This window comes from Phascolarctos cinereus, unplaced genomic scaffold, assembly GCF_003287225.1.
Source record: "Phascolarctos cinereus isolate Bilbo 61053 unplaced genomic scaffold, phaCin_HiC Scaffold_4;HRSCAF=312, whole genome shotgun sequence".
NCBI classification, from domain to species: domain Eukaryota; kingdom Metazoa; phylum Chordata; class Mammalia; order Diprotodontia; family Phascolarctidae; genus Phascolarctos; species Phascolarctos cinereus.
Genome location: NW_027555847.1, coordinates 57,576,771 through 57,589,079, shown reverse-complemented (window position 1 = coordinate 57,589,079; position 12,309 = coordinate 57,576,771).

Here is a 12,309-nt window from a genome sequence, read left to right as displayed (position 1 = left end):
GATCATAGTTCTTGAGCTAAAACGCCATCTAGTTTAACTTCCTTCATTTTACAGATTAGGAAACTGAGACTCAAAATGGTTAGGTGATTTTGCCCAAGATTACACATGTAGCAAACATCAGAGGTAGGCTTTTAATTCCTATCCTCTTCTTCTACAGCCAGTTCTCTTTCCACTATGTCACCACAGTTCCAGAGTCAGTGTCTTTTCCCATTATACCTTGGTGCTTCCCATCTTCATGCGTAGAATAACAGCCATATAGGGGTTAATTATGCTAGAAATATATTGTTAAATATATCTATATATACATATATGTGTTTACATTTGTAAATCAAGATTTGTAAATATATATTTGTAAGTCAAAATTTTAGGTTATTAATATTAAAAAAAATTTTAGTGAATCATTTTGTGAAGAAAATTATTATTACCACTTCTAATTTATCTGTTTTGTAAATTACAAATTTTTTTACATTAATAATCAAAGTCCCTGACCTAGGCTTCCTAACCAGGGAGAAACAAAATAAAACTTACAACAAAGAAAAGAATTTGATTTCCCTGGATCAATTTTTCATAGCCAATCAATTAATCTCAAGTTGGCTGAGAAGCAGCCCCCTTCTATTCAATATAGTGGCAAAAAAACTCTCTGGGAATGAGGATGATTTCCCAAAACTAGAGGGACTGGTTTCCATTGTTGTTGTTTAGTCATTTTCAGTCATGTCAATTCTTTGTGATCCCATTTCTGGTTTTCTTGGAAAAGATACTGGGATCGTTTGTCATTTCCTTCTCCAGCTCATTTTGCAGATGAGGAAACTGAGGCAAATAGTATTAAGTCCAAGGTCACACACCTACTAAGTGTCTGAGGCCAGATTTGAACTCAGCTCTTCCTGACTCCAGGCCTGGCACTGTATTGGCATTAAAGAAAAGAGGCCTCTTGGCCCGATGTCTTAGTCAGTGAACGTTAGAACCCTAAGACACAGAATTATAAAGGATGTAGTCAACTGAGTAATCCTTGGAGTTGTGAGCATAGAAACACTCAATATGGTGGTCAGATTCCATCAGTGCAACATTGTCCGGGCCCCCTCACCCAATACCTTGCCAAAGAGCTATCCAGGGTTCTAGACTACTTTTGTCTAAAGTTCTCTCTCTAGCACAGTAAGTAGCCCAGAGCTTAGGCGAGGTTCTGCCTGTCTTTAAACTTCCCATTGTGATTTTGACTGCCTCTGATATTAGCCATCTTCCCTACCATACTTTAACTGAAATTTACTTCCTTTTGATCGATACCTGCTGCTTGCCTCAACCTCTGTCTTGTATGATTTTGCTTAATAGCCTACATTTACACAGCACATTATGCTTTAGGAAGCACTTTCCTACCTTGAGAGCTGGCTAATATAAATAATAATATCCCTTTGGGCAGATAAGAAAACTGAGAAAGAAGGTGAAGCAAGTTGCTCAGAGGCACAAAGCTAGGAAATTGTGGAGCTAAAAGTCAAATTCAGTTCTAAACTTCAAAGTTTCTTCCAGCTCTTAGGAGTCAGGTTCTTGCTGAACTTTGACAGATAGACCAATGAGGACAAGAGAACAGGCCACAGCTGCCACTTTGGATGACACAGTGAGCATCTAAAATTACCTCAACAGGCTAGAATCAAGGGCTAAATTAAATAAGATGAAATGTAACAGGAATAAGTATAGTCAAGGGATCATAGATTTTGAGCTGCCAAGGACATGAGAAGTTCAACGTCCTCGTTTCATATGAGGAACCAAGACCTAGAAAGATTAAATGACTTACCTAATGTCGGTAGTAAGGAGTAGTTAGGAGGTAGTAAGGAGCAGAGCAGGATTAGAAGCTGGGACATCTGACTCTAAAGCCCTTGCTCTTTCCCCTGTGCCATCCTGCCCCAAGAGGACAAAGTGAAATTAGGCTCATAAAACTAGACCTAGAAGTCATCTGGTCCAACTGTCTCAGTTTACAGATGAGGAAACTGAAGCAGACCAGGGAGATTTTGTGATTTGCCCAAAGTTACATAGGTAGAATCAGGTGGAGGATTTGAACTCAGGTCTATCACTCCAGAGCCAGTGTTCCTCACCCCCTCCCCCAGAATACCAAATGATCTATACTTGAATTTTAAAAGTTTACTGCATAATACAGGGTTCATTCATTCATTCATTAAGCATTTATTAAGTACCTACTATTTGCCAGGCATAATAGATTATAGATACATTATAGATACAAATGCCGAAGGAAAAAAAAAGAAATGAGATTAAGTCACCTCTTCCTTGATCTCCACTCCTCAATATGTACTATCTTTACCTATTAGAATGTAAGTTCCTTGAGGGCAGAACTTCTGAAGCTGGGTTTGATTTCAGGTCTTCCAGATTCTGGGTCCAGTGCTCTATGTGAGATGTTCAAGTTTAGTGTTTAGCATAGTATTTGACACATGGTAAACTTACTAAATCTTTTGCATTCATTTATTCAAGGAGAAATGGCTAAACATTAACTTGTGTGGAGGTTTTATCGGACTTTATGGTCAGTAAGGTTCAACAACATGATATGGTTGCCAAAAATGCTAATAAGATCTTAGGCTACATTTAAAGGAATGATGTCCAGAACATAGAAGATGACATTCCCATTATCTTTTGCTCTGAGTAGACCATATCTAGAGCAATACATTTAATTCTAATTGCCAAATTGTAGTTAGAACTCTGACAAACTGGAGTGTGTCCAGAGAAAAGTGATCAGGATGGCAAAATGTCTAGAGACCATGATGTATGGAGATCATGTGAAGGACCAAAAAGTAGTTTGCTTGGAGAAGACTCAGTGGGTCAGGATAATTGCTTGGGGTTATTGGACTTGTTCTGTTTAGCCCCCAAAGGAAAAACTGGGACAGAATGGTTTGAGAGGCAATTTTTGAAATGCTATCTTAGGAAGAAAGAGTTGATTTGCTCTGTTGGCTGCAAAGGGTGGACAGAGGAGTAATTAGCAGAGATTAGTGATGAGCTTGTAAGGAAAACATTTTAGCCATCAGAGCTGTCCAAAAGTAGAACAGGTTGCTGGAGGAAGTAGTGAGTTTCCATTTACTGAAGGTCTTCCAGAGGAGATTAGATGATTGTTTGCATGGGATGTCATAAGAGGAATTTCTGCTCAGGTATAGGTTGGTCTGGATAGCCTCTGGGAACTTTCTAATTCTGTGATTCTAAGGTCTAATCCTGACGCTAGGACCAGGCCTCCTATCACCAAGAAGTGCTGCTAAACCAGCCACCTTTCCTGGCTAACATTCAGCTTGACTCCCCCTTCTCCTATGCCAGAAACTCCCTGGACTGCTTCCCTAGAGCTGTGACCAGGTGACCCATGTCAGTTTTTCTTAAAATGAGGAATAATACATTGATAGTTTATATCTTGTTGGGTGCCTGCCAATGCTATTGTTTAGGAATATTTATTCCTAACAGTCAGTGGTTATCATTCTGTCAGCAGCTCAGATATTTCATAACTGACAGCTGACAACAACCTTATAATGGAGAGACCTTTCTCGGCAAAGCTGAGGAACGTAGTAAATAATTTCTCATACCACAGACACCAGGACCTTCTTTTCCCACAGATACCCAATTCTGCATCCAAGACGCAGCAGGGCTGCCCTGCTGCAACACGGCATCAAGACTTCTGTGGTATAATACTCACTGCAGGTGACTAAGTATTTAAAGGATTGTCGTATCAAGAGAGATTGGACTTGTGTTTAAATCCCAGAGTAACAATAGCCACCATTTTTACAGTGCTCTAAGGTTTGCAAAAATTTTACGAAAATTATCTCATTTTATCTTCATAACAATCCTGGGAAGGTGGGTATGATTGTTATCCCCATTTTACAGATAAGGAAAATGAGACTGTTAGAGGTTGTAACAGGCCCAGAGTCACACAGCTAGTGAGTATCTGAAGCTGGGTTTGATTTCAGGTCTTCCAGATTCTGGGTCCAGTGCTGTATGTGAGATGTTCAAGTTTAGAGCCATCTTCACTCCAAATGTTCATATGGACTATTTGTACCCGACCTGTGATAGAACCTTCCTAGCTCATACTGGTCTGATCAATAGTGATGTCATGGTCCTCCTTGAGAACAGTGGAGAACAACCAACTTAGTGCTCTATAGGAGTGTCAGAGTCACACTATAGATTGATCAAAGGAAACACTTCCTGAACAGTTAGAACTCTCCAAAAGTGGAAAGGGCTACTCTGAGGGGATGGGGGGCAGTCCTCCTTACTGGGGGCCTTCATACAAAGGTTGGACAACCACTCATCAGGGATGTTGTAAAGGTTCTTCTTGGTCAGGTGCTGGGGAGAAAAGATAGCCCTCCTACTTCTTAGACTCTAGGTTGCCACCTTCAGCTCCGTCTCTACTTTTCGAGGAGTTAATGCAGATAGCATTGCTACACGTGAGTCATGATCATAATCATCATTGTCATGGCCTCAGCCAATGATGTATATTGACAAAGAAGCATCAGATAAATTTTCTGGCAACCAAAGGGTTTGTGATGCAAGTCAGGACCAGGTCATTGCTTATGTTGTTATAGTTCAGTCATTTTTCACGTGTGTTCAACTCTCCATGATCCCGTTTGGTGTTTTCTTGGCAAATACACTAGAGCAGTTTGCCATTTCCTTCTCCAGCTCATTTTACAGATGAGGAAACTGAGGCAAACAGAGTGAAATGACTTACCCAGGGTCACATAGGTAGTAAGTGTCTGAACTCAGGAAAAGGAATCCTCCTGAGTCCAGGCTCAGGGCTCTCTCCACCAGGAACTATAAAAGAATTATCCTTAAAGAGCCCAGTCTTAGTCACAATGTATATTATGTAAAGAAATAGCAGAAACTGTGCAGCACATTGCTGTGGGCTGTAAAATGTTAGCACCCACCAAGTACTTAGCAAGGCATGAATTCATGGCTCATTGTGCATCAAAATTTGCTGTTTCAAGGGCTGACAAATGACAAATCCTGATACTACCAAGAGAGACCTCAAAATATACGGACAACTCAACTAATAAACTCACAGATGACTGTGAGGACTGACCAGGCTAGGCCTTAAGTGACAGAAGTGACACCATGTTTGACCACTGATTGCCCTGCCTATGTACTGAGAAGTTCCCTTGTACCCAATATTGATTGAGATAGGCACATTTGCAATGTATGCCAGACTCTGCTTATCATCACCAGTTCTGCCAACTCCATCTGATCCACGTATACAAGGTTAACAAACTTTCCTAATTATAACGGTCTTGTAATTAATAAAGGAAGTCACAATCTAGACCATACAATGACTGACTGTCCTGAAGATCCTGCTTCCACTCAGTCCCTATGAATCTGCCCGGTGAAAGCAATCAGATCTAAGACCAGAGACCCAGAGATCTCGGCTCTCAGTTGGAGTATGCATGCTACTGCATGCCTGAGCCACTGTTTGTTCATGTGTCCAGGGAACTGTAGGGCTAGAGAGCTGCACACTTGCATGGCTATTAAATAATAAACTGCCCAACTTGTGATCCTTTAAGCACTTATGTTCCCCCTCATAATGTTAAATCTCCATTCTACAAATAAAGACCTCCAGATGTCTGGCCAAATTCAACAATGAACTGAACTAGAATTAGACCACAATTACAGACCAAAATTGCACATAATTGTTCCAATGTAACAATGATCCTTAGGGATGAGGATGTCATTGGTATAGGGAGGTTCTGGTGAGGAGCTTTCTCTACCGATGAAGGTTAGTCCTTTCTCTGCCATTTATGGACTTAGAGTTGCCTTGATCACTGAAATTTTAAATAACTTGCCATGAGTTGCACAGCCAGCAAACATCAGAGGTTGAGTTGAAATCAGATCTTCCTGGCTTTGAGGCCAGCTCTCTTTCCTTTATACCATGCTATCTCTCATTGTTGATCCACAAGCCTTTCAAAACAACCCATTTGGTAGACTTCATCCTACTAAACACTCATAGTCTAAGAGCCACATGGATCCATAGCTTTCAAAAGAGAGACCTAGAAGACAAGCTCAGAGCCGTATGGCCATCGGCCCCTTCTCATCTCTGCTGTCCGGTCTGCTGCTGGAGCTGCATTGGGCACACTTTCAGGGAAGCTACAGAAAATAAGCGCACATCCAATGCTTTTATTCAGCTACAAAAGGCAGTTGTTTCCTCCACCTACACAGTAATCCAGAGCACTAAATATAAAAAAAAAATGATAGCAGGATATTGACTTGTCAAAGGACCACTTATACCTGAATCCTATTGAAAAAGATAAGAACAAGATAAAAATAATCCAAAAATGAGAATGTGAGGATGTGTATGTAGGATATAGTTAACTGGTACATTAAGAATAAAAACATATACAGGATCTGGTGGTAGACTCACTACTCCCTTGCACTTTGTGCTTTTGTCTTAAGTCCTTCCCTTACACACTGGGACTGGATAGTGTCTCATTGTCTTTATCCCTGGATGAACATGACACCCTGATGTGGTTCCATTGATCAGGGTGCATGTGTGGTGGATGAGCAGAGAGATGCTAGTCTAAATTAGACCACTGGCCATTGATAACTCTTCCTAGATTATTCTCAGATTTGTATCTGAGAATATGGCTCTCCACTGATTTTGTTTGTTACTATTATGCTTTAATTGTCTGCTCAAATCCCTAAGTGCTTGCGAGTGGGTGAAAGAGGGAGGGTAGAGACCTTCATAAGTAAAAGAGTAATTATTTTTCTTTATGACCAGGCACACCAAGCTGTGTGCTTAATAAAAAGAAAGGAACAGAAGAAAAAATACCAGGGCCCTACAGTAATATTCCAGACATGACAACCTGTCACCAACCACATTATTATAGCACTTGGCATCATTATTTGTTGTTATTGTTATTGTTTGTCCTTCATTCTTGAGAGGACCATGACATCGGGGAGGTAATATCATAACAAGCAAGTGAATTGGATTTAAGTGGGGAAGGGATGTGCAAAGTCACCAGCCTCACTTTCTCCTCTGGAACCATCTGGGCCCAGTGGCCAGATATAGATCAGGATGACTGGAGATGGCCCTCGGTAGCTAATGAGAAAAAGGTATCTCCTTACCTATTCAATCAACAAGTGCTGGGCAGATACCATATGAGAGACTTTGCATGTACTACCAGGCTCTATCTGGCATCATTCCTATGAGGACACAATATTGAGATGATGAAGGCAATGAGATGGAAGCAGGTAGACTGCCTCTGAGGAAGTACTCAAGTGTGACTATATCTGAAAGATGGCAGTCACATGTGCCTTCAAGGGCTGCTCTATTTGTTTACCCAACCAGATAAACTTCTGGCACCAGTTATACCCATTATTTTTTGTGGAATCAAACACAGATGGCACACTGAATTTTTTTTTAATCCTTCTATTTCAACCATGATCACATCTCCTCATCTGCCAAAGGAACAATCATTAAAGCCAAGACAATGATGAAGGCTTATTTTCCTTCCAGTGCCCCCATTTTCTCTAAAGGCATTAAGAGGGGATACATTTAGTCTTCCCTTTGTTTCTTTTAAAGTGCACTATTTATAATTCACTTCTACCTTCTGATCATATCCCTGCCCAGGAAGATCAAAGAGAATTTTCAAACAGCCTAGGCAGGCCATGCATATTAACCCCAAACCAAAGGCCTATGACCTGAGAGCATACTCTAAACAAAGAAAATGGAGATTCCTTTGACTGGGTCAAATATGTATATTCTTCTCCCCTAAAAGTCTTATATTGTACAATGTAGAATTTTGAACTGGAAGAGGGTGTAAAGATATTCTAGTCTAAGCCCTTCCTTTTTCAGATGAGAAAACAGAAGCACAAGGAGGAATATTGACTTGCCCAAGGTTGGATAGATGGTGGCAGAGGGAAAGAGAGCATCTCCTTCTCTTGATCCCTGGGGCTAGAAGCAAGCTCTCCTCACTCTGTGCTCTTGTTCAAATCCATTCTTAATGGGATCAAAGAATCTAGAGCAAGAAGTGATGGTTGAGATCATCTCATCTAGTCTAAAAGTTCTTCAATGTCTTTGTGTCCTGGTTCCTTTGGGAAGCCTACAGAGCCCTTCTAAAAAGAATATTTTAAATGCATAAAATAAAATACATAAGTTTACAAAGGAAACTATTTATATTGATTTTTTTTAATTAAAGCTCCCAGGCCCCAGGTTAAGAACCTGTGATGTAGTCCAACCTTCACATTTTATAGATAAGGAAATCAAGCCTTAGAAAGGGAAAGCGACTCCCCCTGAATCCCACAGATAGAAAGCATCATTCAAACCCAGGTTCTCTGATTCCAAATTAAGAGTACTTTCCTGTACACTAAACTTTTAGGACCAACATGCTATGGGTACAAAAGAGCAATTTATTACCAGAGCGAGGAGAGAGAACAGGAACACGGACCTATTACTAAGGTTAAGAAATAGCAAATTGAGGGGCATGACAAAAGGACATTTTTAGCTCAAAGTAAGAAGATATAGTAAGTTCTGTCCCATGCTTCGATTGAAAGGCATCACTGCTTCCATTAAAATCACTGACCTAGCCCCCAATTATAAAGTGACAGGACTAGTAGGTTCTTTCATAATGATGCCAAGTGCTATAATAATGTGGTTGGTTACAAGTTGTCATGTCTGGAATATTACTGTAGGGCCCTGATATTTTTTCTTCCCTGTCTTTCTTTTTATTAAGCGCACAGCTTGGTGTGCCTGGTCATAAAGAAAAATAATTACTCTTTTATTTATGAAGGTCTCTACCCTCCCTCTTTCACCCACTTGAAAGCACTTAGGGATTTGAGCAGACAATTAAAGCATAATAGTAATAAACCAAATCATAGACATTAGAAATGGGGAGAAAAACTATTAGAGATATCATCTCATCCATCCCCCTGGGGAGCCAGTGATGTAGAAGTAATTGATGCAACATGATCTGCTCCTGTTTAAAACAACTCAGGATACACAGCATAACAGAGCAAATTTATGTGCTAATTGAGCCAATGGCAGATGCCTTCAGATGGTGCCAGGCCAGTCCTCATCAAAACTGTGAATGTGTGTCCTCAGATTCCCCTTCTACCCATTTCTCACATCTTGCTTCTTTTCCCTCTCTCCTTTATGCTCCTGGCATCCTCTTGCTTTCTCTATTCACCCTTCCTTTCCCCACCAGATATCAAAACCTGTTATCAGGTAGGCAAAAAGAATGTTGAATTTGGAGTCAGAGGACTTGAGTTCAGATCTTAGCTCAGTCACTTACTACTAGTGTGACCACAGGCAAGTCATTTCCCCATTACTCTGGTCCTCAGTTTCCTATAAAACAAATTGGTTGGACAACATGATTTTTCTAAGGAGACAGTATGTTACAGTGGACAGGGCTCTGCAACATGAGACCTGTCTACAAGTGGAATGGGTGGCTTGGGGAAGATAATGGGTTCCCCTTCACTTAAGGTCACACAAAGGCCAGATGACCATTTGTGCTTTGTGTTACAGAGGGGATTTTTGCTCAGGCATGGTTTGAGCCAGAGAGCTTCTGAGGTTCCTTGTAATCCCAAGATTCTATGACTGTAAATAATCAGATCATTATTTAATTATTGAACAAAGTTATCAGCTATTAAATTAATTGTTTATTAAATTAATTAATGATTGCTAGGTTGAATTATTTAATTAAATTAAGTTCAATTCTGCTGGGCTTTAGCTGAGGTAAATTACTTGTATATGAGTAAAATTATTACCTAGTGAAAATTGAGTTGTTCCCTACTTTATGTTGACTCCAGATTTTTGATGGCAAATACTAAATGACAGATAAGAAGCAAAAAAAAAAAAACAACAACATTAAAATTTTCATCCTTATTACTTCTTTCCTTCTCCAACAACCCTACCCTACAGGACTAGCCTTACAGGCCAAGCAGGTGGAATCTACAATCACATTCATTTTCATGGTTAACATGTCACTGTTTGACTCACTGAGTTTGCAGCAAACCCCCCAGATTTGTTTTATCCACTGTATTGTCTAATACAGGAATTCTTTACATTTTGTAATCAAGGATGCCTTTGGCAGTCTGGTGAAACCCATGGATCCCTTCTCAGAATAATATTTTTAAATGCATAAAATAAAATACATAGAATTACAAAAGAAATCAATTTTATTGAAATACCATTATCAAAATATTTTTAAAAACCAAAGTTCAAGGACCCTAGACCAAGAACCCCTTGTCTATTCCCATTCCCATCTGTGCTTAGGATGCTACTTTCTGAATCTGTGAAAAGCAAAGCCAAAAATCTTTTCTCAGACAGCCAAAGGGATCGAAGAGAAATGTTTAGTAGAACAATTAGGTGCCCTGATCTAGACTTCCATGCTTGGCTGTCCAGTTGGCTGGGAGAGGAGAGCCTAGGAGCCCCAGGAGGCTAGGCAATCCCACAGTTGCAGTGGTGCTGAGCCTCTCTTGGCCGTTCCTAAAATCCTGCTATCCTGCAAACCTGACCCTTCTTCCTCATGCCCCTGGCCAGGGGGGTAGGGGGTGGGGTGGGGTGGTAGTTTCATTAGTCACCTTATTAATAATAGCTAGAATTTATACAATACTTCAAGGCTGGAAAAGTGCTTTACAAATATTATCTAATTTTACCCTCAAAAAAAAAACTCTGAGAGGTAGATGCTATTATTATCCCTACTTTATGAAAAAAGTGAGACGGATAGAAGTTTAAGTGACTTGACCAGAGTCATAAAGCTAATACGTGTCTGAGGCAAGATTTTAACTCAGATTTTCCTGAGTCCAGGTCCGGCGCTCTATCTGTTGTACTATTTTGTTTTAAGAAATCACATAGCCATTAAAAAGTGAATTATCCAAGTTCTATGAATGAGGTGAGTTCCACTTCTTTTCAAAAATAGGGATAAGGGCCCAGAGAAAAGATGAGAGAATTTTCTATTTCAGCAATTTTAAAAAGCATATCTTGATCATAGCTCTGGAATTATAAAGAATCCACAGCCAGTGAGCTGCCCCGATGATTTGGAGAACTCCAATCTCCGGCCCAGGAGTGTCTACTTGTGTGTAGTCAAAATGCCCTCTGGTGGTCAAAATACATATATTACATTACCTTCTCTAGTTAATCTGGTAATAGCCTGCGACATTGAATATTGCAGAAAGCCGGGGAATGACCCGGGGGTACTCAATGTAGCTCTGGTAGCCCCCCTACCTGGGCACCTAGCCCAGACCACCTGTTTCATTGTAAAGAAAACAAAACCAAAGATTTAAAAATAAAATCCTGACTATTTAAAATATGCTTAGCACTCCACAAAGGCTTAACGAATGAAACATCAAAGTAGGTAAGAAAAGCCAACTTTGTAGGTGAAACTGTCAAAATTTAAAACAGTTTAAAAGTAGAAATTCTCTTTTTTGCTATGATGGGAGGGCCTAGGAAGGGTGCTGAGGAAACTGATCAAGGGATTCTTCCAATACCTGGGATGTCTGTAACAACAAAGATGCTTCCACAGAACAAACAGATTGGGTGGCAGTGAAATGTTACCACATAGAACACCAAGAATAGTTACTCTAACAATAACAGAGGTAATGTGATATAGTAGAAAGAATGCTGGGCTGGGAGTCAAAGGTCTTGGGTTTGAATCTCAGCTCTTCCACTTGCTACCAGTGTGACCTTGGAATGTTACTTATCTCTGAGTGCCTCAGTTTCCTCATCTGTAAAATGAGGGGGTTTAGACTAGATGGCCTCTGGGTTCCCTTCCAGGTCTGAGTCTATGGTGATCCTTTATCTTGCCATGGCAAGTCAAAATTTTCAAAGCATCTTTGATTCTCAGAAAACATCTCAGCTAGGCAGGATGAATATTTATTTTATTATTACCCTTATTTGGCAGACAAGGAAATTAAAGTTTAGAGAGTTTAACTTGTCTAGACTTGAACAAAGTCACTAAATGCTGGAGCTAGGATGTAAAATGGAGTCTTCTGGGTCACCTAGTCCAATGCTTTGGAGGTATTGGAGTGGAGGTCTTGGTATGATGTCATCAGATAGGCCTGCCCCACATCCCAAATATTTACCCTTCCACTCCTCTCCAGTGCAGTGTTGGACGTAGGGATGGAGGAGGGAAGGGTGAGAAGTAATAGCAGGACATGCAAAGATGGTTTTTGTGGGGAGAGACACTGACCGAAGCACGTTCAGCGTGCCTTGTGTTGGTGATCTAGTTGCCTGCCTGGCAGCATTTCCTTCTGCCTGAGGAGGGGTCATTCAGCTGGGTCCTCAGCTGTGGTCAGACCACATCAGGGAAACAATGTTCAGTTCTGGGTACCACATTTTAGGAAGGCCATTGATGA